Source organism: Dendrobates tinctorius, unplaced genomic scaffold (assembly GCF_039654945.1).
Source record: "Dendrobates tinctorius isolate UK_male_01 unplaced genomic scaffold, ASM3965494v1 ptg000057l, whole genome shotgun sequence".
Taxonomy (NCBI): domain Eukaryota; kingdom Metazoa; phylum Chordata; class Amphibia; order Anura; family Dendrobatidae; genus Dendrobates; species Dendrobates tinctorius.
In genome coordinates, this window is record NW_027361725.1 from 31,790,015 (window position 1) to 31,804,448 (window position 14,434).

General features: G+C 41.1%; 1 protein-coding gene across 7 annotated transcripts in view; it reads right to left on the bottom strand.

Moving 5' to 3' along the window:
• Positions 1-14,434, bottom strand: part of MEIS2 (Meis homeobox 2) — a 203,823-nt gene that overhangs the window by 138,729 nt on the left and 50,660 nt on the right. The gene's annotated exons all lie outside the window — the stretch shown is intronic.

Here is a 14,434-nt window from a genome sequence, read left to right on the forward strand (position 1 = left end):
CCCGTGCTCATGTTCTGGCTTTCTGACTCTCGGCTTGGTATTTTGACTACGTGTATTGCTGCTCCTTCTGGTACGTCTGCTCCTGCTAGTTTCTGACTCGGTTCGTCTGACTATTCTCTCTCGTTACCTGTGGCACCTGTGCTGTTGCTCAGGGTTGCTGCTCTTAGTGTGTAACCTCTCTTCCCTCACCAGCTCCCCCTGGTGGAGGTTTCACTACATGCTGCATACCTAAAGTTAAAGATAGGGTACGCAGGAAGCATGAAGCCACATGCAGAAATAGGCAGAGCTGACCGGAGTAGGCGCGGCAGGGGCGGGGCTTCACGGAGGAAGTCCGCAGCCCTCCATCCGCAAATGTGAAACTAGCCTTAGTCAGCAGATTTCGGACTTCCTCTTCATGTTCAATTTGCCTGAGGGCGGGAACATTGATGCCAGCGCTAATTGGACGCCGGGGTCAAAACATCACAACAACTGCACTAGAGCCCCCGAAGAGAGTGAGTGCTGACACCGCTGGAACAGCACAGGCATGGGTGGCGATGTATAGGATTTATTATTTTATTGGGGGCAAGCATGGGGTATAAGAAGGCGTTGTCCTAGTAGTGGACAACCTCTTTAAGGGCTCATTCAGACAAGGGTATTGTATAGCATACGGACAGCACACCGGCCGATGCAAGTCAATGGGGTAGACCACATGAGCATTTTTGTACGCGGACTGATGGTCTAGAAATAAAAGATTGAAGCCTGCACTACTCTGACCTTTCTTTGGATCAGATTCAGCCATTAAACTCAATGAGAGAATTAAAAAAAAAAATGGATGCCCTACAGGCATCATTAGTATGGTATCTGATTCTGGTGGATCCATTGCAATAATTACATAGGAAACTGTATTTGGTCTAGTAATATTTTTTAATCTTAATATTTAAACATATGTATTACAAAACAGATGAAAAATCATCCTTTTTGTTCTGGATGGAAAATGGCCAATTTTTCATATGCGTGTCTGAACTTGACCTTAAGGATATTGGATAGCAAAGAACAATAACGTGACAGCTTACTAACGTTTCGAGAAGCAGCAGTTAATACTGTATCGCAAATTATTTAAGATGCTCATTATTACTCGCTAACAAATTGTTCTGGATGTTATTCCGGGATACAAGTGGCAGAGGACAGACAAGGGAACCCAGTCTATGAATTAGCCACGTCAGGCCCTATATCAGGTAACAGGAAGGGAACTGGTTGCCACATGAATGGTGCCTGGAAGAAGAGGGGTGATGACAGTCAAGCACAATGGAGCTGTTCCTGAAATCCCAAAATAGATTAACCCTTTCCTGCCCGGATGGTAGATAACATTACACTGTTCAGTTCTATGCTCATAAATGGTGTATATATTGCAACCTTGTGCCATTAAGACAAATGACTATAACCTAGGTAATAGTCAGACAGAAGTTTTTATATTTCAGGTTAAAAAGAGTTTATTGTAATTGTAATTATGAATAACAACTACATCTGATGAGAAAGAAGACAGTATCAAGAGCTTCTGCAGGGGATCAGACAGCGCAATATCACAGGGTAAAGCCTCCCGTTGGGATCAAGCAATAAGTGCTGAGGACACCACACAAATCAATAGCCAACCAGTCCGGCGAGAGAGCCAATACATGAACTGTAATAAACTCTACTCCCAGGGGCAGGCAGGCTTTTCTATGGGACCCTCTGACCTGACACTACAGCAGATTCACGGAGGGTTACAGCTGTGTAATGGGATCAGGAGGTTGTGCAGGGTCACGGGCAAATCACCACTAATGTGCATGCTTCGTGCTATTAATACATATAAATAATATACAGTATTCTTCTGCCCTTATGTCTACACAGAAGACTGGAAATTGACAGCCTCTATTACACCCAGGACAGACACATACAAGGTCAAGATTGAAAGCTAACCGCTCTTCTGTCACCTATTAATGGGAACGTTCAACCTATACCCATATTACCAACCAGGTGCAGACGGGTGCATCGGACGCACTGTGACCAATGTTATTCTATGGGGCCATGCACATGTCAAATTTTTCGGAGAGAGTCGGTCCAAGGAAAAAATTGCTGCATGTCCAAGTTTGATCTGATATTCGGATCGCACTCGGCGATGTCAATGATTGTGTGGGAAACATCGGACAGCACTTGGATGACATCTAATTGCGGTCCGATTTCCACAGACTGACACAATGGAAAAGATGGAGACTTTTTTTTCCATCTTCTCCTTATCCAAGACAGTCAAATCACACTTTGATCAAACTCTGATCAAGCGCTGATCAGAGTATGATTAGCATAATCAGCCAGATTATCGCGGATGAGAGAACCTACAGCCATCTGCACCTGCCCTAACTTCCATTTTACCCATTGAAATCCCTGGTGCTTGTCTGCATATGAGTCCAGTGGGCGGTCCTACTAATGACTGACAGCTATCTCTGCATGCACAGTCATACGGGGAAGACTGTCAATCACTAAACAGAACCGCCCACTGGACTCGTGTGCAAACAACTTTTATACACAAATGATCAGGTTCCCCTATTCTCTAACATCCTGCCTGTAGATCAGAGATCATAGTCAACAAGTCAGGATCTCTTTAAACCCAGGCAATTGTGACTTGACCTACAATAATGACTTTAGCGGTGATCATAGGACTGGATTAAAATCCATCACAGAAGATATGACAAAACATGTAACTCATCGGGGCACTGATTAATTACGTCACGAGTGCCAGATGTGATTTTGATCATGCCTTTCCCCAAACCATGATTCTTTATAAGCCCAATGTCTGGGCCAATCCCTCTTCCTATTTACTGCTCATTTCCCACTTTTCCATTGACCGAGTGCTATCAGACTTCAAGAATGTGCACTGACTAACGTCTGCCACCCATATCCTTCCTATCCTGCCACCCATATCCCATTCTGTACTGGTGTCTGCACGACTGTCCATTATCTGGGTTGTTTCATAGGATGTCATCATCTGCAGTCACATATAGATGAAGACCACCATTCTTAGGTGGCCACCAGGCCACAGTACTAGCAGAAGTAAAAGACCATTACTGTTTCACCACTACTATGACTGCCTCCGTTCAAGGAGAGTATGTTCTTAGGTTTGCGAAACAAAATCGGTTAAAAAGCGTCTTTGCCTGGACTTGCATTCACGAGAGAGTCCATTACAAATATCACTTTAGCATTCATGACCTCGTGCCATCTAATTACTCGTCTCACAATAACTTGCTTTTAAGAATGCCTCTACCTCTTCACCTAATGCTTGGAGCCCCAAGGCAGCCATTTAATTACTAGGCGTTGCTATATACATTACTGAAGGGGCTGGGGCCGATTCTATGAAGGGGCGTATATCAATAGAAAAACTGTCCTTCATATCCTCAGAAACATATCATCATTCAGAATAAGAGCATTCTTTTTAATAGGACAGGCCAAGGAACCCTACGTCATTAACTGGTTCATCGAGGCAACCTATAGGCCAGGTAGACCCATACATGACCCAGAAAATGAGAAGACAAAATACTAGAAAAAGCTATAAACTCTAAATGTGAAATTTCCAACAAAATCATATATTACTAACGCAATGCTGGCTAATACCGTCATGTTCCCCTATATAGGGGAGCTCATAACCCTAACAAAATCTTACGGTCGCTTGCGGAGCTAGGTACTAGATATACGCACATGCACATCAACTGATTTATCAGCTGATGATTGTTTTATCACCTGCTGGATCCAAGCCAGACATGTCTGTAGGGAGGTTTGATAGCTGAGGGACAGAGACCAGTGTGAAGCAGCCATAGGAGCAATCCCGTAAATCTAGGAGCCCAAGCAGAGAGTGATACATCTGAAAACACTGTGCATTAACCATACTCCCAGCCCAACCCATGAACTCTCACTCTGCATGAATAATTTACCCTCTCTTATGCTAATGGGATCATGAAAGTCTCCCTCCGTCTTTAATGCATCTATTCTCAGCTTTTAGTAACAGACCCCACCCGGGGAAAGGATCACAGAGTCCGCTCTGGTAGAAGGAGCAGCACCAAGGGAGTATCAGTGATTATGTACATGGAACCGCATGAAAACAAGCTGCGTGGTAGTGGGTGCCCGAAGCAACCTCTCAGCCGAGGAGAGAGGAGCAGATATTAGGAGTACATGCAGCCCCCCACAGTACAGTCATGGCTTATCTGGGCACTGGCTGCTCTGGGAGTTGGAATATCTGACATGGAAGTTATGCACGAAAATTCCTAAGTATCTGCCTCTTCCTCCTCACATTGTGAAGAGAATTTAGGAAGAACATTAAAAGGGAACATGTAGTTCCGTAATGACAAATAATGAAAGAATTAAAGGGAATATGTCGGTAGGATCTACCCCTCTAAGCCGTCTATACAGGCATGTAGGTCATAGGAAGCAGAATAAAATGATACCTTAATAGCTACAATATTATGTCTTATTCCATAGAAATCCACATTTATCTTAATATGTAAATTAGTTGTTAAGATCTATGGGCCGGACATAGATCTCTCTGAGAATCTGCCTCCAGAGCTTATTTTATATGAAAGGGGGTGTTACCAATGTGAGACCTGTAATGACTGACAGTCTGCTCTCCTAACCTATAGGTCACACACTGGTAAAGGGTAGAAAAATGTAGATTCTCAGAGAGATCTATATCCGACCCATAGATCTTAACAGCTCCTTTACATATAAGAGAAATGTGGATTTCTCTGGAATAAGACATCACATCACAGATATTAAGGTATCAATTTATTCATCTTCCTATGACCTACATGTCCATATAGACAGATTAGGAAGGTAGATCCTAATGATAGATTCATTTTAAGATTAATGCATTTTCTCTCAGATTGGTTCCAAATATTCCAAAAATGTCAAAATACTGATGATTATATATTTTGAATTTTGTTATTTTTTTGTATCTTAAGGCTCTGTTCTCAAATTGCGTTTCTGCTGCAGGAAAAACCTGCTCTCTTGGCAGTAAAGAAGAAGCTTACAAAAAACATGTTTGCTGCGTTTTTTTTAGCTGTGTGTTTTCTGCGTTTTTTGTTGTGTTTTTTTTGCTGCGTGCTTGTTGTCTCTTGCACATGCTGATAAGGTTTAGTGCCTCCCAAAAAAAAAATCATGATGCAACTTCCTTAAGGTTTTTGCACCCAAAACGCAGAAAAACCTGATACCTGAGGTTTTTTTTTATTGCTGCGTCCTTGCACTTACTCATTGCTTTCTAAAAAAGCAGCAGTTTACCGCATCGGTTTGGAGAAAAACCAATGTGTGTGCATGAGATTTCTGAAAATCTCGTAGCTTACGCTGTTACTATAAAACACAGCTTAAAATTTGCATAAAAAAGCTGCAAAACGCTTAATGTGAACATAGCCTTAGAGATAATATGGTGTGAATTTAACATTGGCCAGAAATATTCTGATGTAAGGACAAATATTATCAGATGGATAAAATTCAACTTCATTTATGTTTTACCCAATATCAGATCTGGTCGTACAATGAACCTCCAGAGTCCCATGGATGTATCGTAAGTGGCAAATCTTTTCCAAATTAGTGGCTTCTAGCTACAATATACAGGTGTATATAGGGCGGAAGCTCTCATTAAACTCTCTGGGGGCATATAAAAATATGACATAAATGAAATCATGTAAAATTGGTCTTGTTGTGTTAATTGGCAAACTATTAAAAACCGTTTCCTAAGAATCGATGTGCCCTTAGAAGCATTTCTGGGCTCTGTAGGCTCATATGAGGATTTCTATCTATTTAATTTGCAGTCATTATAATAAAATATTCACAATTAGCTCCCAACGAACAGTTAAATGGAATAAAAAAAAAAAGACGAACAAAAAGACAACAAAAGTATGAACAAAATAAAATAAAATTGTGGACAAAATTGTAAGACAATGTCCATATATGAAAAGTCAGTGTTTCTTCATCCAGTCTTGCGAATATAGAAGTATCAGCTCCACAATGGGATTTCACTGGGCCGCCTGTCCTCTCCTGCTATCTGCCGGCCATTTTCAGGGTCAATGGGCACTTTATTTTTAATTTCATTAGTCGACTCCCCTCCACCCAACTCACAACTTTTACAAACAAAACCAAAGGAAAATGAGCCATTAAGAGGGAAATATCATGTTGAAATCTCATGTCGGCCTGATGACTATTCCCTGCCAGGCCGCATCCTTTGCATTCAGAGGAATTTAATAATCTCAAGTGATGAAAACGTCTTGTGGAAGTGTTGTGAGCGGAAGCGTGGCTCTCTTGACCTGTGTCCATGGAGCTCCAAACTTAGCGCAAAAATCACGAGGCCAAAAACAGCTGGCGGACAATGCCATGAAGCAGCAGGGAATGCGGCGGCTTTATTGTTTATCTTTTGTTTATGAGGCTACATTCAAGTTTAATTATACCTTTAAATTAAGGTCTAACAGGCGTCAAGAGAATTCTTCTTCCACAAAGCAAAAGAAAAAAAGGAGCTGAGAGAAGCAGGATCTGTGTTTTCACAACACTGCGGTTTCCAAGTAACTTAACATATAGAATTAGAGAATGTTTCGCTCCGTGTTCGCAGGATCGGCGCTTATCCGTCTAAAGTAAATGAACGGAAATAATTCATCCGTCAATGTATAGTTTGTTGTGACGCAGAAATATGTAATGGTCAGGTGACTGTCATAAAGAGATCTAGGGTGCCGTAATTTGGTGACTCTGATCAGAGAGCCACTTTGTGAGAGTAGTCCTAGTAGACCTGAGCCATGTTGGTATCAGGGCGCATGAGGACGGGCGTATATATTGAATGTATGTTATCTGATTCTTAATCGGACCCATGTTATTCAATAGGGCTGCTCAGATGAATTTTTTTATCAGTCTGACCGTCCCTGAGAAAGTAATCGCAGGGTTCAGTATTTTCAATCAAGTCTCCGATGAGCCTCACACATTCAGGTCTACGGGTGCAAGAAAAAAATCAGATCCCGCACGGAGTATCCAAGTGGTGTCTAATTATTACAGATACATTTCTGTTATAAACCTAGAAAACTGTATCACATGGTCCTAATAATGGATTGTACATGAATAGCACGTGGACATAAGAATGGATCGCACACAGATAGCACGTGGACGTAAGAATGGATCGCACATGGATAGCACGTGGATGAAAGAATGGATCGCAAACGGGTAAGCATGTGGATGAAAGAATGGATCGCACACAGATAGCACGTGGACATAAGAATGGATCGCACACAGATAGCACGTGGACATAAGAATGGATCGCACACAAATAGCACGTGGACATAAGAATGGATCGCACACATATAGCACGTGGACGTAAGAATGGATCGCACATGGATAGCACGTAGATGAAAGAATGGATCGCATACGGGTAGCATGTGGATGAAAGAATGGATCGCACACAGATAGCATGTGGACGTAAGAATGGATCGCACACAGATAGCACGTGGACGTAAGAATGGATCGCACATGGATAGCACGTGGATGAAAGAATGGATCGCATACGGGTAGCATGTGGATGAAAGTATGGATCGCATACGGGTAGCATGTGGACGTAAGAATGAATCGCACATGGATAGCACGTGGACGTAAGAATGGATCGCACATGGATAGCACGTGGACGTAAGAATGGATCGCACATGGATAGCACGTGGATGAAAGAATGGATCGCACATGGATAGCACGTGGATGAAAGAATGGATCGCATACGGGTAGCATGTGGATGAAAGTATGGATCGCATACGGGTAGCATGTGGACGTAAGAATGGATCGCACATGGATAGCACGTGGACGTAAGAATGGATTGCACACGGATAGCACGTGGACGTAAGAATGGATCACACATGGATAGCACGTAGATGAAAGAATGGATCGCATACGGGTAGCATGTGGCTGAAGGAATGGATCGCATACGGGTAGCATGTGGATGAAAGTATGGATCGCATTCAGGTAGCATGTGGACGTAAGAATGGATCACACATGGATAGCACGTGGACGTAAGAATGGATCACACACAGATAGCATGTGGACGTAAGAATGGATCGCACATTGATAGCATGTGGATGAAAGAATAGATCGCACACGGGTAGCATGTGGACGTAAGAATGGATCGCACACGGATAGCACGTGGACGTAAAAATGGATCGCACACGGATAGCACGTGGACGTAAAAATGGATCGCACACGGACATTACGTGGATAAAAGAATGGATCACATACGGGTAGCACGTGGACATAAGAATGGATCACACACGGATAGGACGTGGATATAAGAATGGATCACATACGGGTAGCACGTGGACATAAGAATGGATCACACACGGACAGCACGTGGATATAAGAATGGATCACATACGGGTAGCACGTGGATGTAAGAATGGATCACACATGGATAGCACGTGGACGTAAGAATACATCGCACACAGATAGCATGTGGATATAAAAATGAATCACACACAGAAAGCACATGGACGTTTAGAAAAAAACTGATTGCACACGGATAGCACATTGATGTAAAAATGTATCGCACACAGATAGTTCATGGACGTAAAAAACTGGGCACACGGATAACGCATGGAAGCAAAAATGAATCACACATGTCTAGAACATCAACGTAAAAAATGGGCATACCAATGTCACATGGATGAAAATTTGCTGAATATTAGAAAAAAATTGTCTGCATTTCCTGGATGAAACTCGGTCAATTTTTCATACACTTGTCTGCAGGCGGCCTAAGTGCTCGTTCAGATGAGCGTGTTTATACAGACGTGTGCTGTCCGAATAAATATCAGACCGTGCATAGGGCTGTCCAGTTTTTTCGAACAGTGTGAAATAGACGGCGGCATGCACTGCTCTGTATGTAAATGATACTCGTCCATTCAAATTTATCAATGCGTTAAAAAGAGATCACATCTTGTTCGCATCATCTGTGTGGCATCCAATCTTTGCCAGTATTACCCTTGGAGACTGTATTTGGTCCTGTACATTATAAAATGCTGATGTATAAAAAAGGATGCCACACGGGCGTAAAAAAACTGACAAACTTATTGCATAAGGATGGAATTTGTCTGATATTTTCTGGATGAAACTTGGATGGTTTTCCATATGCTTTTCTGATCACAGCTACAAGATGTGTGGCTGAAGTTTTCTAGGTGATCCTGCTCCATCGCTGTGCAGTACAAGTGATTGGGGTCACATTGTAACCCCAAGGGTACGGCAACCATAACAAACAAGCATACCCGATTGGGTACTCGGCGATATGCTTGCCACAGTATGGTTGATATCACGATGTGATGTGACCCATTCATTTGTATTGTGCTGCGCTTGAGCAGCGACACCTATCAACCGATCAGTATGACTTATGTCAAGGCCGAAGTTGCTGTGTAGCCCCAACCTTACTTGGACGGCTATTCATATGGATGGATGCCATCTAACTCCAATTGCCTGGCTGACTATGACTTCCTACGGCAAAATCAGATGTCTGATGGGACAATGAATCAACCCCTACAAGACCCAGCACCACCTAAAATGCAATAAAATCTCAGTACTAATCAGTACTAGTCATTATATCTTCTGTATGGCCTCATGCACATGGGTATGGCCGAGGTCACTGTTCTCAGGTTATCACCTCCTCCTGAATGACAAATAAGCCACAAGTTCTATATGTCTGGGCTATATGAACGTTCTTTTTTTTACATATTTGTAGCACAGAAAAAATACTGGAAACACAAAATACAAAGTGAAGGGATGAAATGGAAGCGGTTACAGTGCAAGTGTTATAGGTTTAAAGATAATCAAAGGGCTGCAATCTGCTATAGTTGTGCTCATGAGTCATCTGCGCTGTCTGAGCCTGTCCAAGAGGTCGGCACTACAGCGGCCACATCACATTGCTCTACAGTATTGTTACCCATGATAATTACAATTCTGCAAATATTATGGGCTCATAAAAGGGAAACATCACTTTTATTTTTTATTGCGAAAACAGCTTTTCTGTCGCTCTTTTATGATGTTTTCATGTCAGTGCAATAATATGTAACTAGCAAACACCAGCTTTATGTCTCCAGGAGCTTACGCTGACATGTGCCACTCCGCAGGTGACATTACGCTACTTAGGTCTTGATTTAAGGCAATGTGCAGAAATATGTAAAAATGCTCTGCTATGGTTATGGCAGGTCTGCGCTTCATGGGATTGTCTGTAAGGGATGGAAACACCATGAGATTTAGGGCTGGTCACACTGAGAATTATAGCGTGACAGCCCTTATAAAAGTATCACAGCTTGTAAACACTTCTTGTAGCCAGAGAAGAGTCTTTCAATTCTTGTCTGAGGGATTTTCATTCATTGTATCTATCATCTATCCGTCTATCATCTATCAATCATCTATTATCTATCTATCTATCTATCTATCTATCTATCTATCTATCATCTATCATCTATTATCTATCTATCATCTATTATCTATCATCTATTATCTATCTGTCATCTATCATCTATTATCTATCTATCATCTATTCTATTTATTATCTATTATCTATCTATCATCTATTATCTATCTATTATCTATCTATTATCTATCTATCTATCTATCATCTATTATCCATCTATTATCTATCTATCATCTATTATCTATCAATCATCTATCTGTCATATATCTATCTATCAATCATCTATTATCTATATATTATCTATTATCTATTATCTATCTATCACCTATCTATCTATCTATCTATCATCTATTATCTATCTATTATCTAGCTATCATCTATCTATCTATCTATATATCTATCTATCTATCTTCTATTATCTATTATCTATCAATCATCTGTCATATATCTATCTCTCTATCTATCTATCCTAATACATAAACAATTTAATGAAGGTTTTTACATGTCAGGCAGTGAGGGTCTTGGCTCTCTAGTATCTAAAGATGTATATTTATGCAGCAAGAAGATTTAGTGCAATCATCAAACCATCACCAAAGAGTGTAATGTTGCAAGTAACAATGAAAACTGAAGTCTAATTTATTTTCTGCAAAGAAACACAGATTTTGCTCTCAGTGTGAGATGGAACATACACAAAGAGACAGCTGTTTACAGTTAAGTATCAGTGGAGGGTCCAGCAGCGAAGGGGTGTCTGCGAGTCCAGGACTTTGCAGTTGCTGTCCCAGCCTGTCTTGGAATTCAGTCTATGCCAAAATGGGGGGTTTTCCTACTGCTGTGACATGGTTAACCCTTTGTATTCCATTACGGTCTAGATTCTTGCATAACTCTACGCAGTTGAAAATTTTTGAAAACAATGTATGCGGGCAAAATTTCAGTTGGTATTATCAATGCGCATGCATAACTATAACGAATCAATCCATAAGTTCCGCAGAGGACGTGTTTCCTAGAAGTAAGGGTCAATCAAGTCTTGGAGGACGTTGTCTGGTTATATAAAGGTGTCCGTATGCCCTAAATCACTATCTTTCAGCTAAAAGCTATTGTTTTCCACCTCCCCAATGAAATGCATGCACGGTTTGAGAGAACATGCGTGTTTTCTAAATGAGGAAACAGAAGAACAAAAGGGTTGGGCATCATAGGTTTAACGTGCTCCATCCGTTAGATGGTTTGGTGAGTCATGCCATGAATTTGGCTGACCTTAAGGTGTCCATATACAATCAGTAACTGTTGGTCCAGCTATTCTTTCCAACCTCCCCAGACACGTGCACGCTTATGAGTACACAGGTGCTGTGAACAAGGAATGGAGGTGGTAAGCCACAGTTACACATCTCCAGAGGAGGCATATTTCCTTGAACGCAAAGCATCTGACATGTTGTAATTGCAGGTACTAATATTTATTCCTCAACATAAGCTGAACGGATGTCAAATGGTTGGCCAACATTAGTCTAATGCACACCTGCACAACATACAGCCGGCGAGCTGCATGCAGCCTGTTGTGTGGCCCACGGAGGTGTCCAGGAGACGTCATTCCCTTCTTCCCATATTCAAATGTATTCGCGTCTTTCAGAACACTTGGGCGCTGGGACTGGAGCAGAGGAGTGCTCGTCAGTCCTGGTTCCGACATGCAGGTGCAGCAGCCTGATGAGACCAGCACACTGTTGATGTCATCACACTGCTGCCGGCATCACAGAGGCATTGGTGACACTGGATGGTGGTGCCACATTCTTGTACTAATGGTGGTTCTGGCACTGCACTCATGTACTGACGTTAGTTCTGATCTTCAACACATGTAGCAATCCATAACGTGTTTTATGGCTAGGTTAAAACTTATTCTCAAGTCTCTAAGTTCTGAGTAGGTTTCTGTTCCAGAAACTCAGTTTACGTTTGCCTGTGTTCTTTGAGCAAAATCTAAGCACTCTCCAAATCCTCCTTGAATGCTAAAAACTTGGTTCTGGTAATGCATTAATGTATTAAGGTGGTTCTGGTGATGTATTCATGTAAGTACTCTTTTAAAACTGTTTGGAATTGGTACAGCATGGCAATGTGGCCCTTGGATCAAATAATATTGTGCACTCTTGGTCTGTGTACGGTCACGGTAAAGATGCAGTGCTTTGTGGTTAGTATTGCACTATAGTACTTTAGGAACCATTGAGATAGGACACCTGGTTTAGGCTAGCTCCCTATTTCTTGATTACCGGTAAGTATTTTTGGCAAATGATACTCAACAGCCACCATAGTATACCGTAAAGGGGGAACATGCCGTACCCATAGATCATCCTACACAGAAATAGGAAAATAAGAAAAAAATAAATGGAGCCAGCCTCTATTGGTATAATAGAGTAGGGGGATATGATCCAGCATTAGTATAAATGGTCTCCCAAAATTCACATTATATATGATATTATCGTCTATCATTAAATAATAATATATAATAAAATAAAGAAAAATCGAAGACTTTCTAATAAAGTAGAGTCAGTAGGAGCGAGTATAGTCCCAGCCTGACAGTGGCAGCTGAGGTTCTGTTGATGGATGAAGGTTTGGGGCCTCTCGCAGACAATTGACAGTAAGTGAAGCTTGTACATGGTTACAACAAATATTTAACTGAATATTAACACAAATAAAGAACTTGCAGCACTGGTGTGTGAATAATGTGCTGGAATCTCTTATGTGATCTGTGTGTGAACCCTCTGGGCAGTTCAGCAAAACCTGTTCCTGAGGGTAAAGAATTCCACTGCCTCCCTCCCCGACATCCCTGCGTCCATCACAAGGAATTCTTGCACAGAACTGTTAGTATTTTTTAAAGAAGGGAAATTTTCCATCATTTCTAACTCCGTACTAAACATCAGTTCTAACATATGAAAAAGTATAATACGAATAACTAAAGACCCCTATTCATCATTGCTGGTTCTGCACTTTTCTGCAGTAATTTGCTCTTATTATCTATACTTTTTGCAACACTTTTTAAGTTCTAAGTCTTTTTCAAGTTTTCCTCTGAGTTTTGCTCCTCCAAATGTTTTTAGACAGATTCATGAAATACAACTTTTAACAAATGTCCCATTTTGTTTCACACATCTCACTCCAGTCCTTGCCTGGAGTAAGGTATCTGAAGGAATTCTCAGTTTGGTGCATTTCTGAGACTTTTTATAGGATTTGCAACTTTTGGTGGTAAAAAAGTGGTTAAAAACAAAAATAATAAGCTTTTTGTATTTTGCTCCAAATTCAGGAACCTCAGGCTCCACGTTGAAGAATTTGGTAAAAAAAAAATCATAATAAAATAACACAGGACAAAAAATAAAAATAAAAAGTGACTTCAATCAATCACAAATGATGAATTGGTCCTAAAGTTTTAGTGATTATGTTGGGAGGAGGAACTGTCACTTTGCAAGGTGAAAAATATTAAAAATTGAGAGTCCTGAGTAAAACAGTACAAAGATATATTTTGCCTGTTTGGAACGTGTAAAAACGTCCAAAAAGTAAAGTACCTTAAACATTTTCTTTTGAAAAATTGGCAACTGATGAATATTAAAGATTGGTGGTGATCCATTGCTCCACCATATTTGTCAGAGCGCAATGGCAAGAGTAGGAACATGAATTATACCCTTCTTTATTTCAGAGGAAGACCTATACCCATAAAATAGAACAATGCGTTCCACAAAATCACTGCAAAAACATCAAGAAGAGCAGAATTGGAGAGCAAAAGAGGGTGACCTTCTATTCCCCTCATACATTAAAACCTCACAGTTTGCTACTAAAATTCAATGTCTATGAAGTGAAAGACAGAAGGTAGACTTTAATGTCTGTCAGCCGTGCTCTTCTTACAACCTTGGGGCCTGGGAGGTGGCACACAACACACTGATGGCAAGTTCCACACACAACCAGAATGTTTCAACCAAGAATTCCAAGCTGACGAAATGAGGTCCGAAGTTCAGAGAGTCTCAAAATACCGCAGAGAAGGCCAAGATGCAC